At 38.8% G+C, this 20,388-nt stretch overlaps 1 protein-coding gene and 1 long non-coding RNA gene across 2 annotated transcripts in view; one reads left to right on the forward strand and one right to left on the reverse strand.

Moving 5' to 3' along the window:
• The first annotated feature begins 502 nt into the window (after nucleotides 1-502).
• Nucleotides 503-20,388, forward strand: part of LOC136859556 (gastrula zinc finger protein XlCGF57.1) — a 57,681-nt gene continuing 37,795 nt past the window's right edge. The window contains exon 1 of the mRNA XM_067138703.2: nucleotides 503-904. The gene's annotated coding sequence lies outside the window, so the exon portion shown is untranslated. The remainder of the gene's footprint in view (nucleotides 905-20,388) is intronic.
• Nucleotides 12,728-14,227, reverse strand: LOC137496997 (uncharacterized). The gene is made up of 3 exons (XR_011017578.1): nucleotides 13,890-14,227; nucleotides 13,415-13,573; nucleotides 12,728-13,127 (listed from the first exon to the last, which is right to left on the reverse strand). It is a non-coding gene; the product is annotated as an uncharacterized lncRNA (long non-coding RNA).

A 20,388-nucleotide genomic window follows, 5' to 3' on the forward strand; every position in this document is an offset into this window, starting at 1 on the left:
CTCTTCACCTACTTCAAGATCTTTACGTTCCATGCAGGATTTTGCGTGACATTTCCACAGCTCGATCATATTTATAGGTGCTCAATATATTTTGTGCTCTTCACAATTCCTTTCTCTATCATTGGTCGTTCTGTCCTGGCTTCCATTTTTTGAACTGAGTGCAAGTTTTGGTTGTATGTGAACTGCAAATACTTAGACTGCCTTCTGATACGTTATTTTTCAACCCCTCTATAATATTGTGCAAAATGCACTTCTCCTATGATTTTTAGACTCTATCTTGCGTGCGATTTGCTTTATTATTCGCATAGTGGCTGGACGACAGTAAAAAAGTCTATAAGTATCCAGAAGAAGAAGAAGATCTACTTGTACCTGTTGAGTATTCTGAAGTTCCTTGGGTCTCCCATTTTAACAAGGCTAAATCCGGAAGTGTCGCGTATTATGTCTCTACTGTATTTGGTATGACTGCGTGTGCGGTACTTATATTATTCGGCACTATTGGATGTTTTACATGTCTCACATTGTACATAGAACGTATACAAAGGACTTATGTTTCTAAGACACGTGTTTTTAATACACAGACATAGAAGAAGAAGGAGGCCCACGGCTCAAACCTGAGTGTCTCTAAACTAATCGCTCACCGGCCTTGTCCGCCTCAGAGGTTCACATACTTTTTAAAAATTTATTTACAAGCGACTAAATTCATGCCGCATTCAAGCTTGTGTGTGGTGAGGGTAATTCATCAGTTCTCAGGGAAATGTGGGACCTTCACTGAGGAGAATTTATATTACAATCTCCCCTGAAGTCCGAGTATTTCTTCTTGGATATACACACAGTTTCTTCGACATTTCATTGCTCGTAGACCGAAGATTTCTCCAGAGAAATAACGGGTGGAGCGTTTTAAAAGGTATGTTTTACGCAATACATGTCATAAATCTTATAAAGAGGTTTGTAACTTATTTATTTTAACGTGTAAGAAACTTGGCGTTAACAACATTTGGCGCTTGTGAACCACAGTTTGTTTCATACGGTATGAAATGATTGTAGTAACGCAAACACCTTGAAGTAAGGCACCATATAATTTGTATGTTTTATATAGGTTATCGTCTGTAGTGCCATAGGTTAGGAGCTTTAACTGATTATATATGAACATAATGAGATATTTGTCAAGTGTGTCATTTTCTGATTTCTTTTCGAAGTGTGCGCATTCTGTGTTACTGCTGGCTTTTTGGGTTAAGTCCAGGATCCGCCGGCACGGGCGAGCACGGGCTTCGTGGCCGCTGTTTGTGCGTCTATATGACGTCATATATGACGTGTTTGGCGAGTTGATTGTTGCAAACATGCTGGATGATTTGAAGGGACGTGCAGCGGCCGCTAAATGTATGAATTAATGGTCTGTTATATTTAGCTGTTTGAGACTGCATTATACAATTTACAGGCACTAGATTGGGTTAAAACTTGACTAGTTGGTTCGTGAAATGGGTATTAACGGTACGATATGATGGGGCTCACTTGATGTCGCGAAAACTTTACGAGTATTAAGCACGTGCGGCAAGTACGAAAAGCATTGGTGTGGTTTGGTTAGGTCTGGCTAGTGGCAAAACCATTGGTCTGGGGACAAGCAAAGGGGGTCTGGGGTCTTAAGTCCCCAGATTAGAACCGCGAAGCGGCCAAAAGGCCTCTAGCATCCCGTACGGAAGCAATTGTGTTTCACCGAAAACCACTGATAGTGACAGGTTAGGTTATGATCCACCGAAAACCACTGATAGTGACAGGTTAGGTTGTGATCCACCAAACACCACTGGTAGCGACACGTTAGGTTAGGTTTGGTTAGGTGCGACAGCATTGCTAATTGAGCGGGGTGATCCACTGAAAACCACTGACAGTGAAGGTTAGGTTGTGATCCACCGAAAACCACTGGTAGCGACATGTTCGGTTAGGTTTGGTTAGGTGCGACAGCATTGCTAATTGAGAGGGGTGATCCACCGAAAACCACTGACAGTGAAGGTTAGGTTGTGATCCACCGAAAACCACTGATAGTGACAGGTTAGGTTGTGATCCACCGAAAACCACTGATAGTGACAGGTTAGGTTGTGATCCACTGAGAACCACTGATAGTGACCGGGATCCACCAAAAACCACTGATAGTGACAGGTTAGGTTGTGATTCACCGAAAACCACTGGTAGTGATACGTTAGGTTAGGTTCGGTTAGGTGCGACAGCATTGCTAATTGAGCGACTGTTGTTGGAAGTACACTTTTGTTGATCACATCATGAATGGGAAGGCAACACTGTACATACAAGTATACTACAATCACTGAGACAGGATATGAATTTCTGGGTACTCACCATAAGTTGACAGAGGAGTGGACAGAAGATGCACTTCTTCTGTTTATGTAGATGTACTCTCTCTCAAAATAATAATTACTAGTATGGATACAGCACCAAACAGGAGTTTTAATTGTTTTGGCTTGTTGTACTTCGTCTTAAAACAATAATCACGACTATGACAGAGCTGGACACACAACTCGATTGCTTTCGTCTAGTTGTAGGCCTACTTCCTCTTAAGATAGTAATCATGACTACAACATAGCTGGAGACACGACTCGGTTGTTTTCGTGTAGTTATACTTCCTTTTAAAACAATAATGAACACTATCCCACAGCTGGACACACGACTGGTTTGTTTTCGTCTAGTTGTACTTCCTCTTCAAACAATAATCGCACTGCTGGTAATGAAACTTGTGATTTGAGTTTGGTGTATTTTTGTTACTCATAGACATTAAGTTGGTAATAGTTGAGAGAGAGAAGACAGAGTCATCTTTTGGGGTAAATATTAATTACTTTGCGATGCTATCTTTGTTACTGGTAATGTACTATATGTATCTATACATACATCGTTTACACATGAAACTATCAAGTAACACGTTAGCTGAGTGGATAATCTGATGGACTACGAAGTTGAAGATAGCCGGTTCAAGACGGCTTATCGCCAGGAATTTATAACAGGTACCGGTAAGTAAAATTAGTATAGTATGCAAATATGTAAGTGGAATAAGTATGTATAAATTAGGTTAAATGGATGCCGGTGAAATACAGGCAGGAGTTGAAAGAAGGTGAAGAGATAGAAACTAAAGGCAAAATTTCTTCAGTATGTTTTAATTTCTCCCCACCCAAAACCCCTGGAACAAGGCCAGAATTCGCCGGCACAGCTATGACGACATGCTTACAGAACCCCCTGGGTAGTAGGGGCTTTTGGGTGGAAACAAATCAAAAGTTATTGATGAATTTTCCCCTTTCACTGTCCGTTTCTTCACACTCGTTCTCTTCCCACCTTACTCCACCGGTATCCATATGTCACATATTATACGTATTCTATCACTTACACATTTGCATATTATACTAATTTCACTTACCTCATAAATTCCTGGCAGCAGGCCGTCTCAAACTAACGATCTTCAACCTCGTAGTCCATCACCTTCTCCACTCGGCTAACAAGTTACTTGACAGTCAAAGCTATTAAGGGGATATGTATATGTACACACGTATAGATGCATGTAGTACACCATAAGTGAAACAGATGTCATCGCAAAGTAATTCACATTTACCCAAAAAGATGGCACTCTCGTGTATCTCTCTCTCTCTCTCTCTCTGAACTGTTGCCAACAGAAACGAAAATACATCAAACACAAGTCATGAGTTTCATTACCACTACACGTTCTTCGTATAAAAGGAGACCATTATCCACGTTCCTTCCAGTCATTCGGCACTGTATAGGCGTACATAGTGGAGGTTCATTTCCAACAATATGTTGGGAGTCGCCATAGTAGTGAACAAATATCAAGAGGAACTGCGAAAAGGCACATTCATTCCGTGTTCTCTTACTCCAAAGTCGTACTCTGGAAGCCAGGAGTACCGAATAGGAGATTTCTCTAACAGCTCGTCTCCAACAAAGAAATGGTCATGGCATTCCTACGGGAAACCAGACTAATTAAAGACACCATGAGGTGCCCCAAGTGTCAGTCCACCATGACCTTGGAGGACATCAAACAAACGGGCGACGGCGTACAATGGGCCTGTACTAAAGGACCAGGGGATTCGAGATGGAAAACAACAAAGACTATACATCACATGTCTTGGTTTTCAAAGAGCAACCTTACAATTCCGGAAATCATACAGTTGACGTACGAAATAGGCCACAATACCCACTCCGCCGACATAATTCGTGAATATGGCTTCTCGCAAACCACCATCACGGACTGGACAAATTTCTACCGAGAAGTATTCATTAGCTGCACAGAAACGACCTCGGAATCCATCTTATTATTTATAATTTATTTATATGTTTAATATCATCATAAACTCTAAGGGCCCCCTGCTCATCATAACCGAAGATTTCTATATTTCTTTGGATCAATACGCTAACCCCAATCATAACATTAACGACATTACAGAGAAAACCAGTATCATCTTTGACAAAGTCATTCCTGCAATAAAAAATGACTATCTCAAATTAGTAAACACACGTCATAACAAACCGACGAATCACAAACCTAACCCCGCCCCTACCTTCACAATAGCCACTCCTCCATCCCCTCCACCAACATCCCTCCACAGAGCTAACATGAGCCCCAGACGTACTCGTAGCAGAACACAACAAATCTCCAAACATATCGGCAACAACAGTAAGTACTCTTTTCATTTCACACATACATCCAGACATTCCTTCATACATATGCTATACTGATATTAGCTTTTCTTTACAGATATCAACCATATAACGTGCATAGACGAGAGAAGTGTCACCACCAACTGCTCTAAAATTAAACCCTATCTTGCTGTATATATAAATCTTATCTGACTACATCAACAGTTCAATTGTACAGTACTCAATTTTCAAATTTTATGACAAGAGTTCTTATAACATACCAATACAAAGTATATCAGCCATAGAGGAATCTCGACATTCACCTAATACAACTTGATCAACACAAGAACTACAAGAGGATTGAAGAATGAATGCAACGCAACATGAACTCAAATTTTAATAGACGTTTCTAAAATATACCATGTTTTAATGTGTTTAATGTGCTATATTTTTTAGTGTCTTATGATGTGGCATATATTTTAATGTGTTTATGTACTCATGTCCATGCTCAATCAATAGGTTTTAGTTTATTCTAACCATCACCACTTTTAATCAGAGATATTTTAACGCAACATACTGCAATATATTTTACTTCCATTTTTCATTAGACATCCGGATGCTCTTACGTAACATCTTTGTAATTTTGTCTAATGACTGTAAATTTGTGTGCTAGCTGATGATGGCCAAGATAGGCCGAAACTGGTACTAGTGCAATAATTCATTCACAATAAATGTATTGATCGGTGGAACATTTTTCTTGTCTATTACACAACTCGGAATCCATCAGCGGCCCAAATACAATTGTCGAGGTCGATGAAAGCAAATTTGGCCGAAGGAAATATTATACGGGGCACTTCATGGAAGGCCAGTGGGTTTTGGTGGAGTAGAGAAGGGCTCGGGCTAGTGTTTCTTCACCACCGTCGAAGACAGAACGGCCCACTCCCTCATACCCACAATAAAACAGTGGATAAAGCCCGGGACCACAATCATCACAGTCTGCTGGACATCTTACAGCACTCTGAAGAAACATGGACATGAGCACCTGACAGTCAATCATTCAGTCAAGTTCGTCGACAAAGTAATTGGTGCACACACAAATACAATAGAATCTACATGGAGCCATGTCAAAGCATCCATCCCAGAATATAACCGCAGGAAGAGCCTCTACACCGGCTACCTCGTGACATACATAAACAGTGCAAAATAGCAGCCGAAGATAAATATAACAAATTTTTGGAAATTGTCCGGGAAATTGACTGGTGAGTCTGAACAGGCTCGCCAACATTCACCTCTCCCTTCAATATATCTTCCATGATCCTGTTCTCTCAATGCACATGTGTGCAACACGAAAGGCAGTTGTCGCTGTAGTGTCGAGTAATGTTTTAAGAGCAAGTACAGTTATACAAAAACATTCCAGTCGTGTGTCCAGCTCTGTGATAGTGGTGATTATTGTTTTAAGGGAAACTACAACTAGACAAAAACAATCCAGCTCTGTGATAGTGTTCATTATTATTGTAAGAGGAAGCACAACTAGAAACATGTTCCTATCATGTGTCCAGCTCTGTGATGGTGGTGATAACTGTTTTAAGACGAAGTACAACTAGCAAAAAACACTCCTGCCATGTGTCCAGCTCTGTGATGGTGGTGATTATTGTTTTAAGAGGAAATACAACTAGAAACAAACACTCCTGTCATGTGTCCAGCTCTGTGATGGTGGTCATTATTGTTTTAAGAGGAAGTTCAACCAGAAACAAACACTCCTGTCGTCTGTCCAGTTTTGTGATGGTGGTGATTATTGTTTTAAGAGGAGGTACAACTAGAAACAAACACTCCTGTCATATGTCCATCTTTGTGATGGTGGTGATTATTGTTTTAAGAGGAAGTACAACTAGCAAGAAGGAACTCAATATTGTACCCAGTTCTGACCCATCGTACCGATTATTGTTTTGAAGAGGAACTACAGCTACCAGAAACAATTCAATCTCCTGTTCTGTACTCCACTCGTATTTGCACTTCAGAGAGCACTATTATGCCAGCACAACAATTCCATCTTATGCCACTCCTGTCGCGACAGTTCCTGCACTTATGGTGAATACTCATAAATTCATATCCTGTCTTAGTGATTTCCATGTACTCCCAATGTAAAGTGTTGTTTTCCAATTCGTGATGTGCTGACCAGAAGTGTACTTCCAACAACAGTCGCTCAATTATCAATGCTGTCGCACCTAACCAAACCTAACCTAACCTGTCACTACCAGTGGTTTTCGGTGGATCACAACCTAACCTGTTACTATCAGTGGTTTTCGGTGGATCACGCCGCTCAATTAGCAATGCTGTCGCACCTAACCAAACCTAACCTAACCTGTCACTACCAGTGCTTTTCGGTGGATCACAACCTAACCTGTCACTATCAATGGTTTTCAGTGGATCACCCCGCTCAATTAGCAATGCTGTCTCACCTAACCAAACATAACCTAACCTGTCATTACTAGTGTTTTTCGGTGGATCACAACCTAACCTGACACTATCAGTGGTTTTCGATGGATCACAACTTAACCAGTCACTATCAGTGGTTTGGTCGATCACAGTTGCTTTCATAAGGGATGCTAGAGGCCTGTTGGCTGCTTCGCAGCCCTAACCTGGGGGCTTATGCCCCCAGACCCCCTTTGCTTGTTCCCAGACCAATTGTATTGCCACTACCCAGACCTACTTAACACTTGTAAAGTTTTCGCTATTTCAAGTCAGCCATATCATAACGCACCATTAATATCTATTTCACGAACCAACAAGTACAGTCACAACCAAATCTGATGCCCGTGAATTGTGTTACACAGTCCCAAAAAGTCAAATATACCAGACCATTAATTCATACATTTAGCGGTCGCTACAGGTCCCTTCAAATTATCCGCCATCTTTGCAAACATCAACTTGCTAAACACATCATATAGACGCATGAACAGCAGCCGCAGAGCCCGTGCCAGCGAATCCTGGACTTATAACTGAAACCCCTCCTACCCAGGAGGTCCCGTAAGTATGTTGTCATAGCTGTGCCGGCGAATTCTGGCCTTGTTCCGCTTTTTGTTTCCCATCGCGAACGTATCAGCATTGTGTTTTTTAACATGTTGCAGAACAGGTTGAAGAACAAATGTTACCATCACGGCCAATTAGATCTATGCTGCTGTCCACAAGGGCCCTATACACATGCATTAGTCGAAGTTAAGTCTGTGCAAACCAGTCTCTATAGGCAAGCCTTCATGTGTATGGCCATTAAATCCGTCAACAAGAAGTCCGCAGGCAAGTCTCCAACATTCTAGCGTTGCTTGAATTTGGACGGAGACTTTGCGACAAAAGCACTCTCTGAAAATGGTGGCAGGAAATGAAAGCATAACAAATGCAGACGTGCCAAGTCTCCCGATTTGAGCGGGAGACTCCCGATTTTTCATCGTTCCTCCCGATCGCCGGGTCCGATCTCCCGATTTTCAGAGCAATATCCGTAATTTTCGTATTATTTTAAACTCCCGCGGATTTCCTCATTCTATCGATATATGGCTGAGTACGGCTGGTCGATAGTAGTTCTAATAATGATACCAGATGGCAGTACGGGGCACGGTGGCCAGTCATGTGCTGCTCTTTGGTCTATAACACAGTCATTCTCTTTGCACATTCGGTGTTCGGCTGTTGTGCAGTGCACATGTCTCGCTCCGGTCACTGGTGCAGCGGCTTTTTCCCGTCTGTAGATAAGTAGAGTGTTTTATGTTTGTGTTTGTATCCTCGTAATTTTTCTTTTGTGTTTGTTCCGGTGCTAGTATAGTGTAATCCCCTTTTGGAATACTATGTCTGTAGATAGTGGCGGTGGCCCTTTAGGACGACCTCCTGATATTGGTAAAAATGCCGTGCGTGAGGATATACACATGGACGCTAGTAATACTGATACCCAACGAGACAGTTCTCAAGATACAATACGTGACATGGACCAGCGTCCGCACGTTCCTGTACCTACCTATTCTAACACTCATCTTGGCCCTTACGTAGTATTTGTCGAATCGACTGCATCTCAAAATAAAATAGGACATATTCACCCTATGACTCTGGGTCGGATTTTTTACGAGAGGCAAATTGGTGACGTCAAGGCCATCCATAGGAAGGGTAGAAATAGAATTCAAGTTACTTTCATGTCTAGCAAGGCTGCCAACGCCTTTCTTTCTCATCCCATTCTTCCAGAAAAGAAATTGACAGCTTTTATTCCGTCCTCGAATATTCAGCGAGTAGGGGTAATACGGGGAGTAGACACTACTATTTCCGAATCCGACATTCTCACCTATTTAGACTCACCATATCCTGTAGTGAAAGTACAAGGTCTAAATAGACGTTCATCCAAAGACGGACAAACTGAATATATCCCTACAGGTACTGTGAAGGTTGTATTCGAAAGTCAACAACTTCCGAAAAGTGTGTCCATTTTTAAAGTAATTTTAGAGGTTCAGGCCTTTATATTCTCTCCTTTATTATGCAAACGATGTCAGCGGTATGGACATACCGCTACTAATTGTCGTTCCAGGGAGCCGAGATGTGGAAAATGTTCCCTTAGCCCGCTGTCACACAGGGCATCGAACGATCAAGAGCGACCAACTGGCATCGAGTACTAACGACTAAATTAATTTACCTTGTCACACTGCTCATCGATCGAGAGGGATCGACTGCACGGAAACAGCTGATATTCCCGCCCAGTACCGTACAGGCTACAGACGTATTCATATTCACGAGAGAAAAAGAATGTGTTGTGAAAGCGATAATTCGGGTGGAAATATGATTCTAACCTATGAATGTAGGAGAAAGGAAAGAACCAGACGATCACAGTAGACAAGGTAAAGAGCCATGGAGAATTCCACCAACGTGTGCCTTCGTTGTGGAATGACGAAGAAAAATTCAGGAACTAGTACCGAATGCTCATCAATAATTACGGTATAAGGAATTAGAGGAAAAAATGTAGTCACTGATAAATATCAGGCAGACATTAATTACAGGAAAAGTATAAGTTCTGAGGAAAGGCTGACACTATCGTTAAATTCAATATTCACAACGATTTTTTTAGGTTTAAAGTCAGAAGTGATGTTCACCTCCGAAACAACTACTGTATGTCCGTGGCAAAATATATCAAATAAAAGATTAGTGGCAGGTACATTTCTTTGCATTCTGTAGGATTCTAATAAAGTATTGATAAAAAAGGACTGAAAACTGTTATGTAGCCTACATCAATTTGAATTCATAATTTGAAGGTGCTACAATGACCAGTGGAAATATATTTATTTAGGCCTACAGGTTTCTGGACATTAATGACTCATACAGATTTAGGATTGCTCACAATACATCAGTGGATTTGTTCCTATTATATGTGATGCCATTCATAGAGCACTACAGCCAGAATTCTTGACAGGGTGAAAGTTCCAACAAATGCATCACAACAGTGGCTCATTGTACTTCAAATATAAGACTAATACCATTTATGCTTATTTGTTTTAATGATGCTGGATCTTGGAGCATAATTACTGTTTTTAAAATGATATTTTGTGGTGTTTATTAGATGGAGGTTAACAGCTTTTTTTTTCCATACCACTTGGTGAGATCCCACCTACCAAAACAATAGACATATCAAGAAATGCTTCCAGTCAAAATTTACATTACCTAATGTAGAAATAATGTGTCAAGTTTCATTACAATCCTGTAAATAATTTTGAAAGAAAGAAAAATGCACATATGCTCTGAATATTGTGAAAATGATAAAAGTATTGGAGTTCCTTACACTGTTTCTCTCCCTCATGATCCTCTTCAAATCTCTTGTTGCCTCTCCTCTTCTTTGTTATTGTGCCATGTTCAGAATAGTATCATATTGCTTTCATGACAAAGATGTTGCTGAATTTCTGTAAGGCCTACTGTGTTTTGTGCAAAGAATCCAGGTCCATATCCAAACTTTGCAAGAATGACAATCCTGTCTTAATTTATATCATTGAAGACTACAGCAGCTTCAAAAGCAGCTAATTTTACCAAATGGCTGTGAAGAAAGGTTGTCTATGGACATCTCTTCCAAAGTAAATTCTCTTTGGGGTTCTGTGTATTCACATATGTGTACATTTCTTGAGGAGTTCAGGTGAGGCTAGTGCTCTACACTAGCTTAATAACTATAGGAAAAGCTTCTGGAATATTGTTCTAATTAGTTGGCAGTGTAGTAGACTGATACTTGTCACAACTACATGTAAATTACACACAAGGTCTTGTTTATTACCCTCATCACTAAGCATAAAGTACTGTCCCCCCAAACTTCGCACTGGCAAGCTGCTCTAATTGCTCACTTGACAATAATAAACCAATTAATATAAATCCTGCACTTCCATCCAAGTTACTGGTAAACTCCTTGGTACAGAGTAACAACTTTTTCTGCAAAGGTCTGGTAGGACTCTCTTTCTTACCTCAATGTTGATTTTGCCTTTCTGTGTATTGTTCATATGTAACTTCTTTACTGATATGAACACTACCAAGCCTATCTATCCATCCTGAAATACTTTCCTTATGAATCAGTTCAAGGAAAATGAAAACTTTGCCTTCAATTTAACCCAAAATGAGAACCAAACACTGCAAAAAATAATAGGTGCTAATAACAAGCACCTTGCCTTCTATTTTTAGAAGTGAAGAGTGTGCCTTTCTAACAACTAAATACTATTGCCATCTACAGTAAAATGTTATTTAGGCCTGTTGCTCAGGTGGTAAATGATTTAATTTTGCTATATCTTACATTGCCTGTCAAAACTGTTTGTAAATACCAATTATATAAATTAATGTTTGACAGAGTAGGGTGTATGGGTCTTTTAAGATCTTGGATTGACTTACAGGGTAATTAATCTACTCAACCTTTTATTACAAGCATGTAACTGTCATATGGATATATTTTTTATAAATATGTACATGTTCTGCCATCATATTCCCTTAATATCACATCCCACAAAATACAGTTGTTTTATGTTGTAGATTAAAATCTACAAAACTTTGGTAGAAACACCTGTCAAAATAGTTACAAATGAATTTTTCATCTTTGGTTTTCATTGTTTATATGGATCTACAGCACAAGAAATAAAATAATCGGTCTACCTTGATGCCCCCTGTAGGCCTATATGTTATGAATAAATTATAAGTGCGGTAACAGACATGAAAGTAGCGATTGCTGGTGCCGACAGGTACCAATGGCAGGAGAGTACTTGGAATGAGGAGATAAAGGCTACCTAAGTTACAAAGGTATAAGGTGGCAGGGAGCGATTCCGTCAGGTATAACTCTATAGACTTGGTCTATTGAAACTGTGCAATCTAATATCTTGCAACTTCAAAAAGGATGCAATGAATATGACATGAAAATTAGTCGTTTCAATTCTAAAGTGATGGCAGTAGGGAAGAGTAGTAGAACTGAATGTCAGGTTGAGAATACAAAATTGGAACAGGTAGATAATTTCAAATAGGTATTTAGGATGTGTATTCTTTCAGGATGGCAGTATAGTAAGCAACATTGAATATAGATGCAGTAAACCCAATGCAATGAGCTTGCAGTTGTCTTCAACAGTATTCTGTAAGAAGACAGTCAGCTCCTGGACAAAACTACTCATGTCTTTACACTGGTCTGGTTTCAGACCACCTGTGCTGTACATACCTAATGCAATGAGTTTGCAGTTGTGATCAACAGTATAGGTACCAAAAGAAGGAAGTCAGCTCTTGGACAGAACTATCAATACGCCGGTCTGGTTTCAGACCACCTGTGCTGTACAACTGCTTACTACATACACACAGAAGGGACCTACTACATGTATTTCAAAATACTCCTTTCCTTGTAAACCATACATGTTCTACCACATAAAATACACAAATTAAGATGTTGTAATTATGCTAATAATTTTAAAAAATTGGAGTTAAGGTTCTTTCCCATCAGGTGCTAATACACATAACTCACTGAGGATTCAAATAAATATTGATAGATAAGTATAACAAAAACTGATTTAATTAAAAAAGTAGAACATTTCTCAAGAACATAAATTTTATTCGATTTTTTCTTGATCTAACACTGTATACAACAGTTCCTGAATTTTAACTTTGAAAACCCTTCGACCTAGTACACTCATTCTTTCCATGTCATCACAAAGACACTAAAAATAACACTGATTACATTTTCTTTTCAGTTTTCAGTATCTTTTCTAAATATTCACTTAACACATCACTGTCACTGTCACTTTCACATTTCTGTTTCTTTTATTTTTAACTGCTGGCAGAGCTGTTTGTGGAAGCAGAAGCCACTGGACTGGAAGTTGAAGACCCTTCAGTAATTTCTGATCTGTAGGAGTAAGACCCCTCCAACACAAATTATTTCTGCTTCCTCCTCCTCTATTTCAGCTTGGTGAAAAGGCTCTCACACATCAGGTGCCACTTCCATAGATGTGTTTGTTACAGAACTGAAAAAAATGAACAACATATTAATGCAATTCTTCTAAATTGGAGCTATATTTTAGTCTGGACACAAGCCTTCTGCTTAAGAAATTGTTACTTTCAATAATTATTTTAGTAAGATGATTGTTAGGTTGGATTATATTATATTACTTTCAGTTATATCTGATAAATTAATGAACAGATGGGTGGAACTTATGGCCTACAGACTGAATCTTCCCCTCACTCTTTCACAACTAGAACACTGGTCTGTAGTGTAGGCCTACTTTTAAAAATAAATATTACAGAATTGTACCTTTTTCCAGCAATGAAGAGTTCCAGAAAGTTGAGAGCATTGAAGTAGACCCATTTTATGTTTTCTGTACAGCAGAACCTGGGAGGAGAGGGAGGATGTTATCTCTCCAAGTTCGATATCCAGCCTTCAGAATTTGCCTTGTTTTGGCACAACTTTTTCCTGAAACAATGAATCAGAATATTGTGACAAAGAAAATATACATGTAGTAGGCCTACTTATGGCATAGGCCTACACTTATTTGTCATTAAAGCGAACAATGGTAGGCCTATTCATTTCATTAGGTACGAGATGGAGGTTAGGAAAGCACTGCTTATGTTTTCCAAACATTTCTTCAATTAAGTTACAAGAATGATAATTACTAGTTCTCCTAGTGTAACTTTTTTTACCAATCTATTCCGTATAATATATTTTATCAATAAATAATCTAAGATAACACTATTCATAAGATAATCTTAAAAATATAATAATTACTTACCAGTTTTTGTCCCAGTTCTCGACGCTATAGAATGCCATACAAAATTCACGGTCTTCCTATTACTATATCCAGGGAGTCTAGGATTATACACCACTTTGTTTTCATACACTAAGCAAATTAATGTTTCGATTTCATCAACAGATGACTATGTTGCGTCCGCCATCATCGAACGACTGCGACTGAAAAACGGACACGTTTGTTTTCACAAACCAGTCGATCTTCATCGCTCGTAGTTGATCGCTGACGATCGATGCTGTGTGACTGGTGCCACTGCCCTCTGTAGGTTTGTTTTCTTAGTCGGTTGATCGCAGTCGTTCGATCGAGCCTGTGTGACAGCCCCCTTACTCATTCTACTGAAGATTGCACTCACCAAGTCGTTAAATGTGCTAACTGTGGTGGAAATCATCCTGCGGGAGCAGAACATTGTGAAATCCACAAACAACAAAAAGAAATTAAACGCATTATGAGTGTTGAAAACAAATCATATTTAGAAGTGAAAAACTATTTTGCCCCATTACAGTCCCTATCCAACCCCCTTCTGATGCCCGAACATTTTGCTCCTTTACCCAATAGACCATCTCAATCGGACGAAACTCTCCCTCGAAAGCGTAAATTTAATATGGTGGTTAGTAACCCTTCCCGCCCACCCGTTAAACCAGGTTATGACAGGGCATCATATCTCAATTTGATAAGTAATCCGAAGACGGTTCCAGAACATTCTGGCACTCCAGTCGTGCGTTTGATACCTGCTACTTCTAACGAGCCTGCATCTACATCACGGAAGTCAAGTCCCCTCGGGCAACCTTCGGATTCCCATGCACCACTTTCAGCATCTCCCTCTGTCCCGGCTTTACACGATACTTCCAATGTTAATTTTATCGACCAATGTCGCACCTTTTCTAAGAAACTTGACGATGTAATAGCCGACGTGGGACAAAATGTCCGCTTGAAGCTTTTGTTAAAGTCATTACAGGAAGATATTCTTTCATATGTACCCTCCCCTCCTTCCAAGTAAAACATACGGCTATTGTAATAGAATTGTAGGAGCACTTTCCACACATCCGCCTCCGCCTCAATCGTGTTTGTCAGCTTACACATCTCTCTTGCCTTACTTTTCTTGACAGTACCTTCTGTCCATGTGGCCGAGTAGTCGGTACTGTAACTCCCATCTTTTTTCACTGTCAGACATATGAACATCACCGTCGCGAATACATAGGTAAGCTTTTTCATGAGGGTTACCAACTGTCGTTAAATGTTTCGTGTTTCGCGTCCTCACCGACTTTTCACGTTGTGGACTTAATCATCAATGTTTGTTTTTTTTGTTGTTGTATGTAACATCCATTTGTAACCTTTTCCTTTCATTTGGGTACGGACTTGCACATACTCACCCTTATATGTGGTCCGGTTTTTGTTTGTTTGTAGTAAGACGTCGTGGCAGACCACACAGGCGTGAAGAATTAGAACCTTGTGTCCCAGTGTTTTTGTGTTCTTCCCTGATCGTTTAGCCTATATATCATTGGCATTTTCCTAAGTTTCATCATTATCCGTTGCCATTCGCTTTTTTACATAGCTCTCCCTCCTCTTTCGTAGTGTACTACTTTCTTTTACTGTTGGCACCTCTCCCCGACATTCATTAACCCGCAAACCAGTGACTGGACGTAGCGTCTTACGACGATGTCCAACAACTAACCAAGAAGAAGAACAATTCTCTTTGCAAGCGAGTCAAGCGAGTGACATTCACTTTGGAGTAACCTAACCTCAGAAGTAGCATACCAAAGTTGTTTTACCCGTAGAAGTGCTCGTGTTGTGCCTTACTATTTGTTTTGGCCAAAATGTCAAAAAAGAAATATGATGCAGTTTTTAAAAGTGCTTATAGGGAAGAGTTTCCGTGTTAGAGTGAATCCAGAAAGGGACCAACGTTCACATTCTGTACTATATGTAGGTGTGAATTTTCAGTTGCACATGGCGGCAAATGCGACATACTCAAGCATATGCAAACGAAAAAACATAAGGAGAGTGTCCAGTGTGTAGAAAGAAACCAGAAGCTGAACTTTTCATGTAAAAACCAAGATGTAAATCCTGTGACGAATTCCGAGGCGTTATTTACGTCATTTATAGTAGAACATAACCTGCCTGTAAATTGTACCGATCACGCCGGACCTTCGTTTCGCAAAATGTTTCCTGATTCGGAAATCGCTAAACGATATGGGTTTGCTAGAACGAAAACAGCGGCTATCATTACAGAAATGTGCATGGAAGAAAGGGCAGGATTTTCATATGGGAACTTTGAAGACTTACAAAATTCCTAAGCACAGTTTAAGTGCAGATGTACCTTGTTTGTCTGAAAACGTTAAGGAATGTCATAACATTTCATCTCACTCCTCAGTTAAAAGGAAAACCCAGTCATCAGTTTCACTAATAAAAATGAAACTACTGATCACACTAAGAGCCATGCATTGTCACGTGAAGAACGACTTTTCATGTTCCTTTCATCAAATTTACACGAATCTTTTTGCCTTTTTCTCTCAAGTTTTATGGATATCATTGAGAATCTAAACGTAGCTCTTCAGTCAAGTATGCCGCACATCCACTTATTGAGGTCAGTTTTGGAGGAACTGTTGAAGAATGTGTTGGCAAGGTTTGTGAAACCAGACGTTATTAAAAGATCCTCCTCTCTCCTTGATGTAGATTATCATACTCCAACAAATCAAAAGGATGATTGTGATTTGATGATAGGGAACTCTGCGTTTGTTTTAGTGAACACCTTGAAGTCTGAGGAAAAGTGCATATTCTTTAAGTCTGTTAGAAATTGTTTCTCTTCATCGTGTGACTACATGGTACACAAATTTCCATTCAAAGATGAAGTTTTAATTAATGCAGAAGTTGCAAATATTTCTGCTATAAGTAAGGCATCATTTTCTAGCCTTAGATTTTTCATTAACAAGTGTCCGAACATTTTGATTAGTGAAACGGAACACTTGGATAAAGAAACTAATATTCTGCACTCACAGTTTTGTAACTTTCAGCTCGAAGAAACAGACCTGGCAAAAGGAAGAATTGATGCTCAATGGGCATTGGTAGGTTAGATAAAATCAGCTGATGGTGTACTTAAATATGACAGACTCTCTAAGGTGATGCTTGCTATTTTATCAATTCCACATAGCAATGCAGAATGTGAAAGGATTTTTAGCAGAGTCACAAAGACAAAAGCACAGTTCAGATCCTTGCTGTCTGAACAAACTTTGGAGAAACTTTTAACCTTGAAATCAGTTCAGCAAGGCAAGTGCTTTGAGCAAAAATTTAGTTCTGAGTTTCTGAAGAAGGCTAAGTCAGCTACTGGTGTGTTGAACAACAATTAGTCATAATGTGATCACCATGTTGAAGGATGAGAAGTCACATGTTTCTACAGAAAGTTCAGGTATGTCCAGTATTTAGTATTCACATGTAAATGATGAAAAAAATAATGTGGGCAAATAGAATTGTTAATGTATTGAATTATAATGAATTTGTACATGTTGTGCCATCAGTGATGTGTCGTAATACGTCGCGATTTGCTGCGAAATTTCTCCTGATTTTTCACTTTTGAAAGTTGGCATGTCTGCAAATGGATATGTAACTGTTAGCAATGGTATTCAGTCCCTTTCAAGCAGCATTTACACACTGTTCGGTTGCACCCTGTCACTGGTCTAGGGATTGAATTTGATTTGCTTATTTTGATCTATCCTGACCAAAATGCAATGGCAGAGCTACTTGTACTATTGGCTTGAGGAATTACTCGCATAAATTCCTTGTGCACTTCATTGCATGGTTCTTGTCATGTCTTTATCTGTGGGAAAATAAACTGAGGATTGCAAACATGGTGACAGAGAATTTCAGATCTTAATAATTTCGGCCTGTAGCGAGAAACCTTAATGTAGGAAGGTGATCATGGATTTTGCAATCACAGTTTTTCTTCGTGATATTTGGTTTTACTCTCCAAAGGACCTTGCCATATGTTTCCTCATCCATCCTTAACATTGAAGCATATCAAATATCCAAAGTTTGTAATCATAAATATAAAAGGTGTGTGTATCCAGCTTTAACAGTTTCTCGGCAGATCATGAAGTCTGAGCACGTGTGGGCAGCCATGTACCTCCGACTTGCTTTACAGAGACATATCTCTATGGGCAAGTCTTACAGAAGTCTTCACGTATATACTGCCCTTGACAAATAAGTCCAGGCACTGGAATCAGAGTAGTTTCATAGTTCGACATGTGGCACTGGATGCCTAATATTAATCTGTAAAAATAAATACCCCACTGTAAAAATAGGTATTGACTTTCATTGCCGATTTCTTAATTTAGAAGTATGGAGATTGTTGCATAGGTTAATATTGTTAAAATTGTTTATTCTATAGGCACAGTAGTCGATATTTGTCAAAATAATGCATGAAATTGCCAAATTTTTTAGTAGTCTGGCGGAGTAATAGTAGCAATAACTTTTGTTATCTATAGTATGTAGATGCATTGTAAAATTTACCACAAGGATATTGTTCAATTAATGTATCCACACAGATGCACACAAGATGCTGTCAGTAGGTACAATGAATTTTATTCATATGTATACACTAATTACACACTCGCATAACCTTAATCACAGTATCACAATAAAACGCTTCACTTCAAGAATATCAAAAAGCCGCCCTGATTAAAACAGTTGACAACTGACACTGAATGCCACAGAGGTTATACTTTGAAATACAGTTGAAACCAAATGACTACCGATCAATTCAACATAGAGACCTCCTTAACTGAGCGTGTCAACCACGTGCTACTAAACAATAACTTCCAAACCACAACTTAAGTAACTCAAGAGTAACTCTCAATGACTCACGTCATCGTCAAGAAAACGTCTATATATAGGTGCCTGACCAGGCTCTAGAAAGTTATGTTACAAAAAAACTACCTTCAAGAATATACTAGAGTTACATAAAATCAGCTTCATGGTCCATATCGCACTTCAATAGATTCACAATTAAGCATTTATTATTTTCCACCTAGTCGATACAATGATTGCTTAAGGCAATTTAATGGTTAAAAGTGGTACATGTTTCGTATATTATCAACATCTTCAGCCACATAACACTGTTTAGATGAAAAATATATAAATTGACAAAGTAATGCTTAAGAGGAAGTGTCCTTAAAATTAACATAAGATTGACAACATTAAAACAAACAAAAAACTCAAGAGAAATATATAAATTATTTCTACAATTGAAAGCAGTCGTCAAGAAAACACTTGTACAATATTCCATAGAGAATATGTCCTAAATGAATATTCTTTTCTTATAAATTCATGAAAAAAGGTCAATTTATAAATTATAAATAAAACAGTTTATAAGTAATTGCTGAAATGAAGAAATCCAGATATCACAATGTGGCTCTTATTATTAAAGCAGATGGAAATATAACTAATTCCTAGTTGTCAATTCTTATTAAGCCTGCTTTCCGTTGGAACAGTAACTCCTGTCATTCTTTCACAGTCTTGTGTCTGGTGTAATAATGATGTGGTGTTCTTCCTTGCTCTTGCACCTGAGGAGGTGGAGGAGCCAGGGATATAGGTGTGTCAAGAAGCTCCTTGCTGTCACCTGTAGTTTTAACCAAGGAGGAATAAGTTGTAGGGCTATCTGTAGGTGGAGAAATTCCAATTCTTTTTTCGTGATCTTTCTTAAGCATTTTCAAATGTACTAGAATTTGATAATATAAAGGATTCTTATATTCTACAGCCTCATTAAGGTTATCATTTTTCTTTATAAGTTGGTCTAGATGAATGTATAGATCTTCATGTGTGTTCATTAAGCTGCCCTTCTTTAATTTCTTTATGATAGTCAGGTCTTGTTCTATGTTGGTAAATTTATGACCTGTGGCAGTCATGTGTGATCCCATAGCTGAGAATCTTCTATGTTTTTCAGCATTCACATGTTCCAAATATCTAACTTTAAAATTGCGGCCAGATTGTCCTACGTATGTATTCTTGCATTCAAAGCATGTGAGTTTATATATTCCCGAATCAAAAAATTTATCTTTTTCCGAGAGATTTATTGTATCATGGTTGAAAATACTATGTTTCATGTTGTTATTGGTGGAAAATGCAATTTTGAATTTTTTTCTCTTAAATAAATTTGTTATTACGTGTATGTTTGGATTATTATATGTGAACTTGATGTATTTTTCAGTTTTACTAGGTTCGATTGCTAATTTGGATTGCTGCTTCTCCGAAAATTTATTATTTTATCAATCATGTTATTGTTGAAACCATTCAAGAGGGCTTGTTGTCAGATAAACAACAGTTCTTTATTCCTTTCAGATTTGGATAAAGGAATACTAAACGCTCTGTTAACGTAACTATAATATGCTGATCTTTTCTGTGCCTCAGGGTGTAACAAGTTGTTCTTGATAGTGGTCAGTGTGAAAGTAGATTTTCTGTGGATTTTGAAAATCCTTTTTCTTCTCTAGTTGTG

Source organism: Anabrus simplex, chromosome 1, assembly GCF_040414725.1.
Source record: "Anabrus simplex isolate iqAnaSimp1 chromosome 1, ASM4041472v1, whole genome shotgun sequence".
NCBI lineage: Eukaryota > Metazoa > Arthropoda > Insecta > Orthoptera > Tettigoniidae > Anabrus > Anabrus simplex.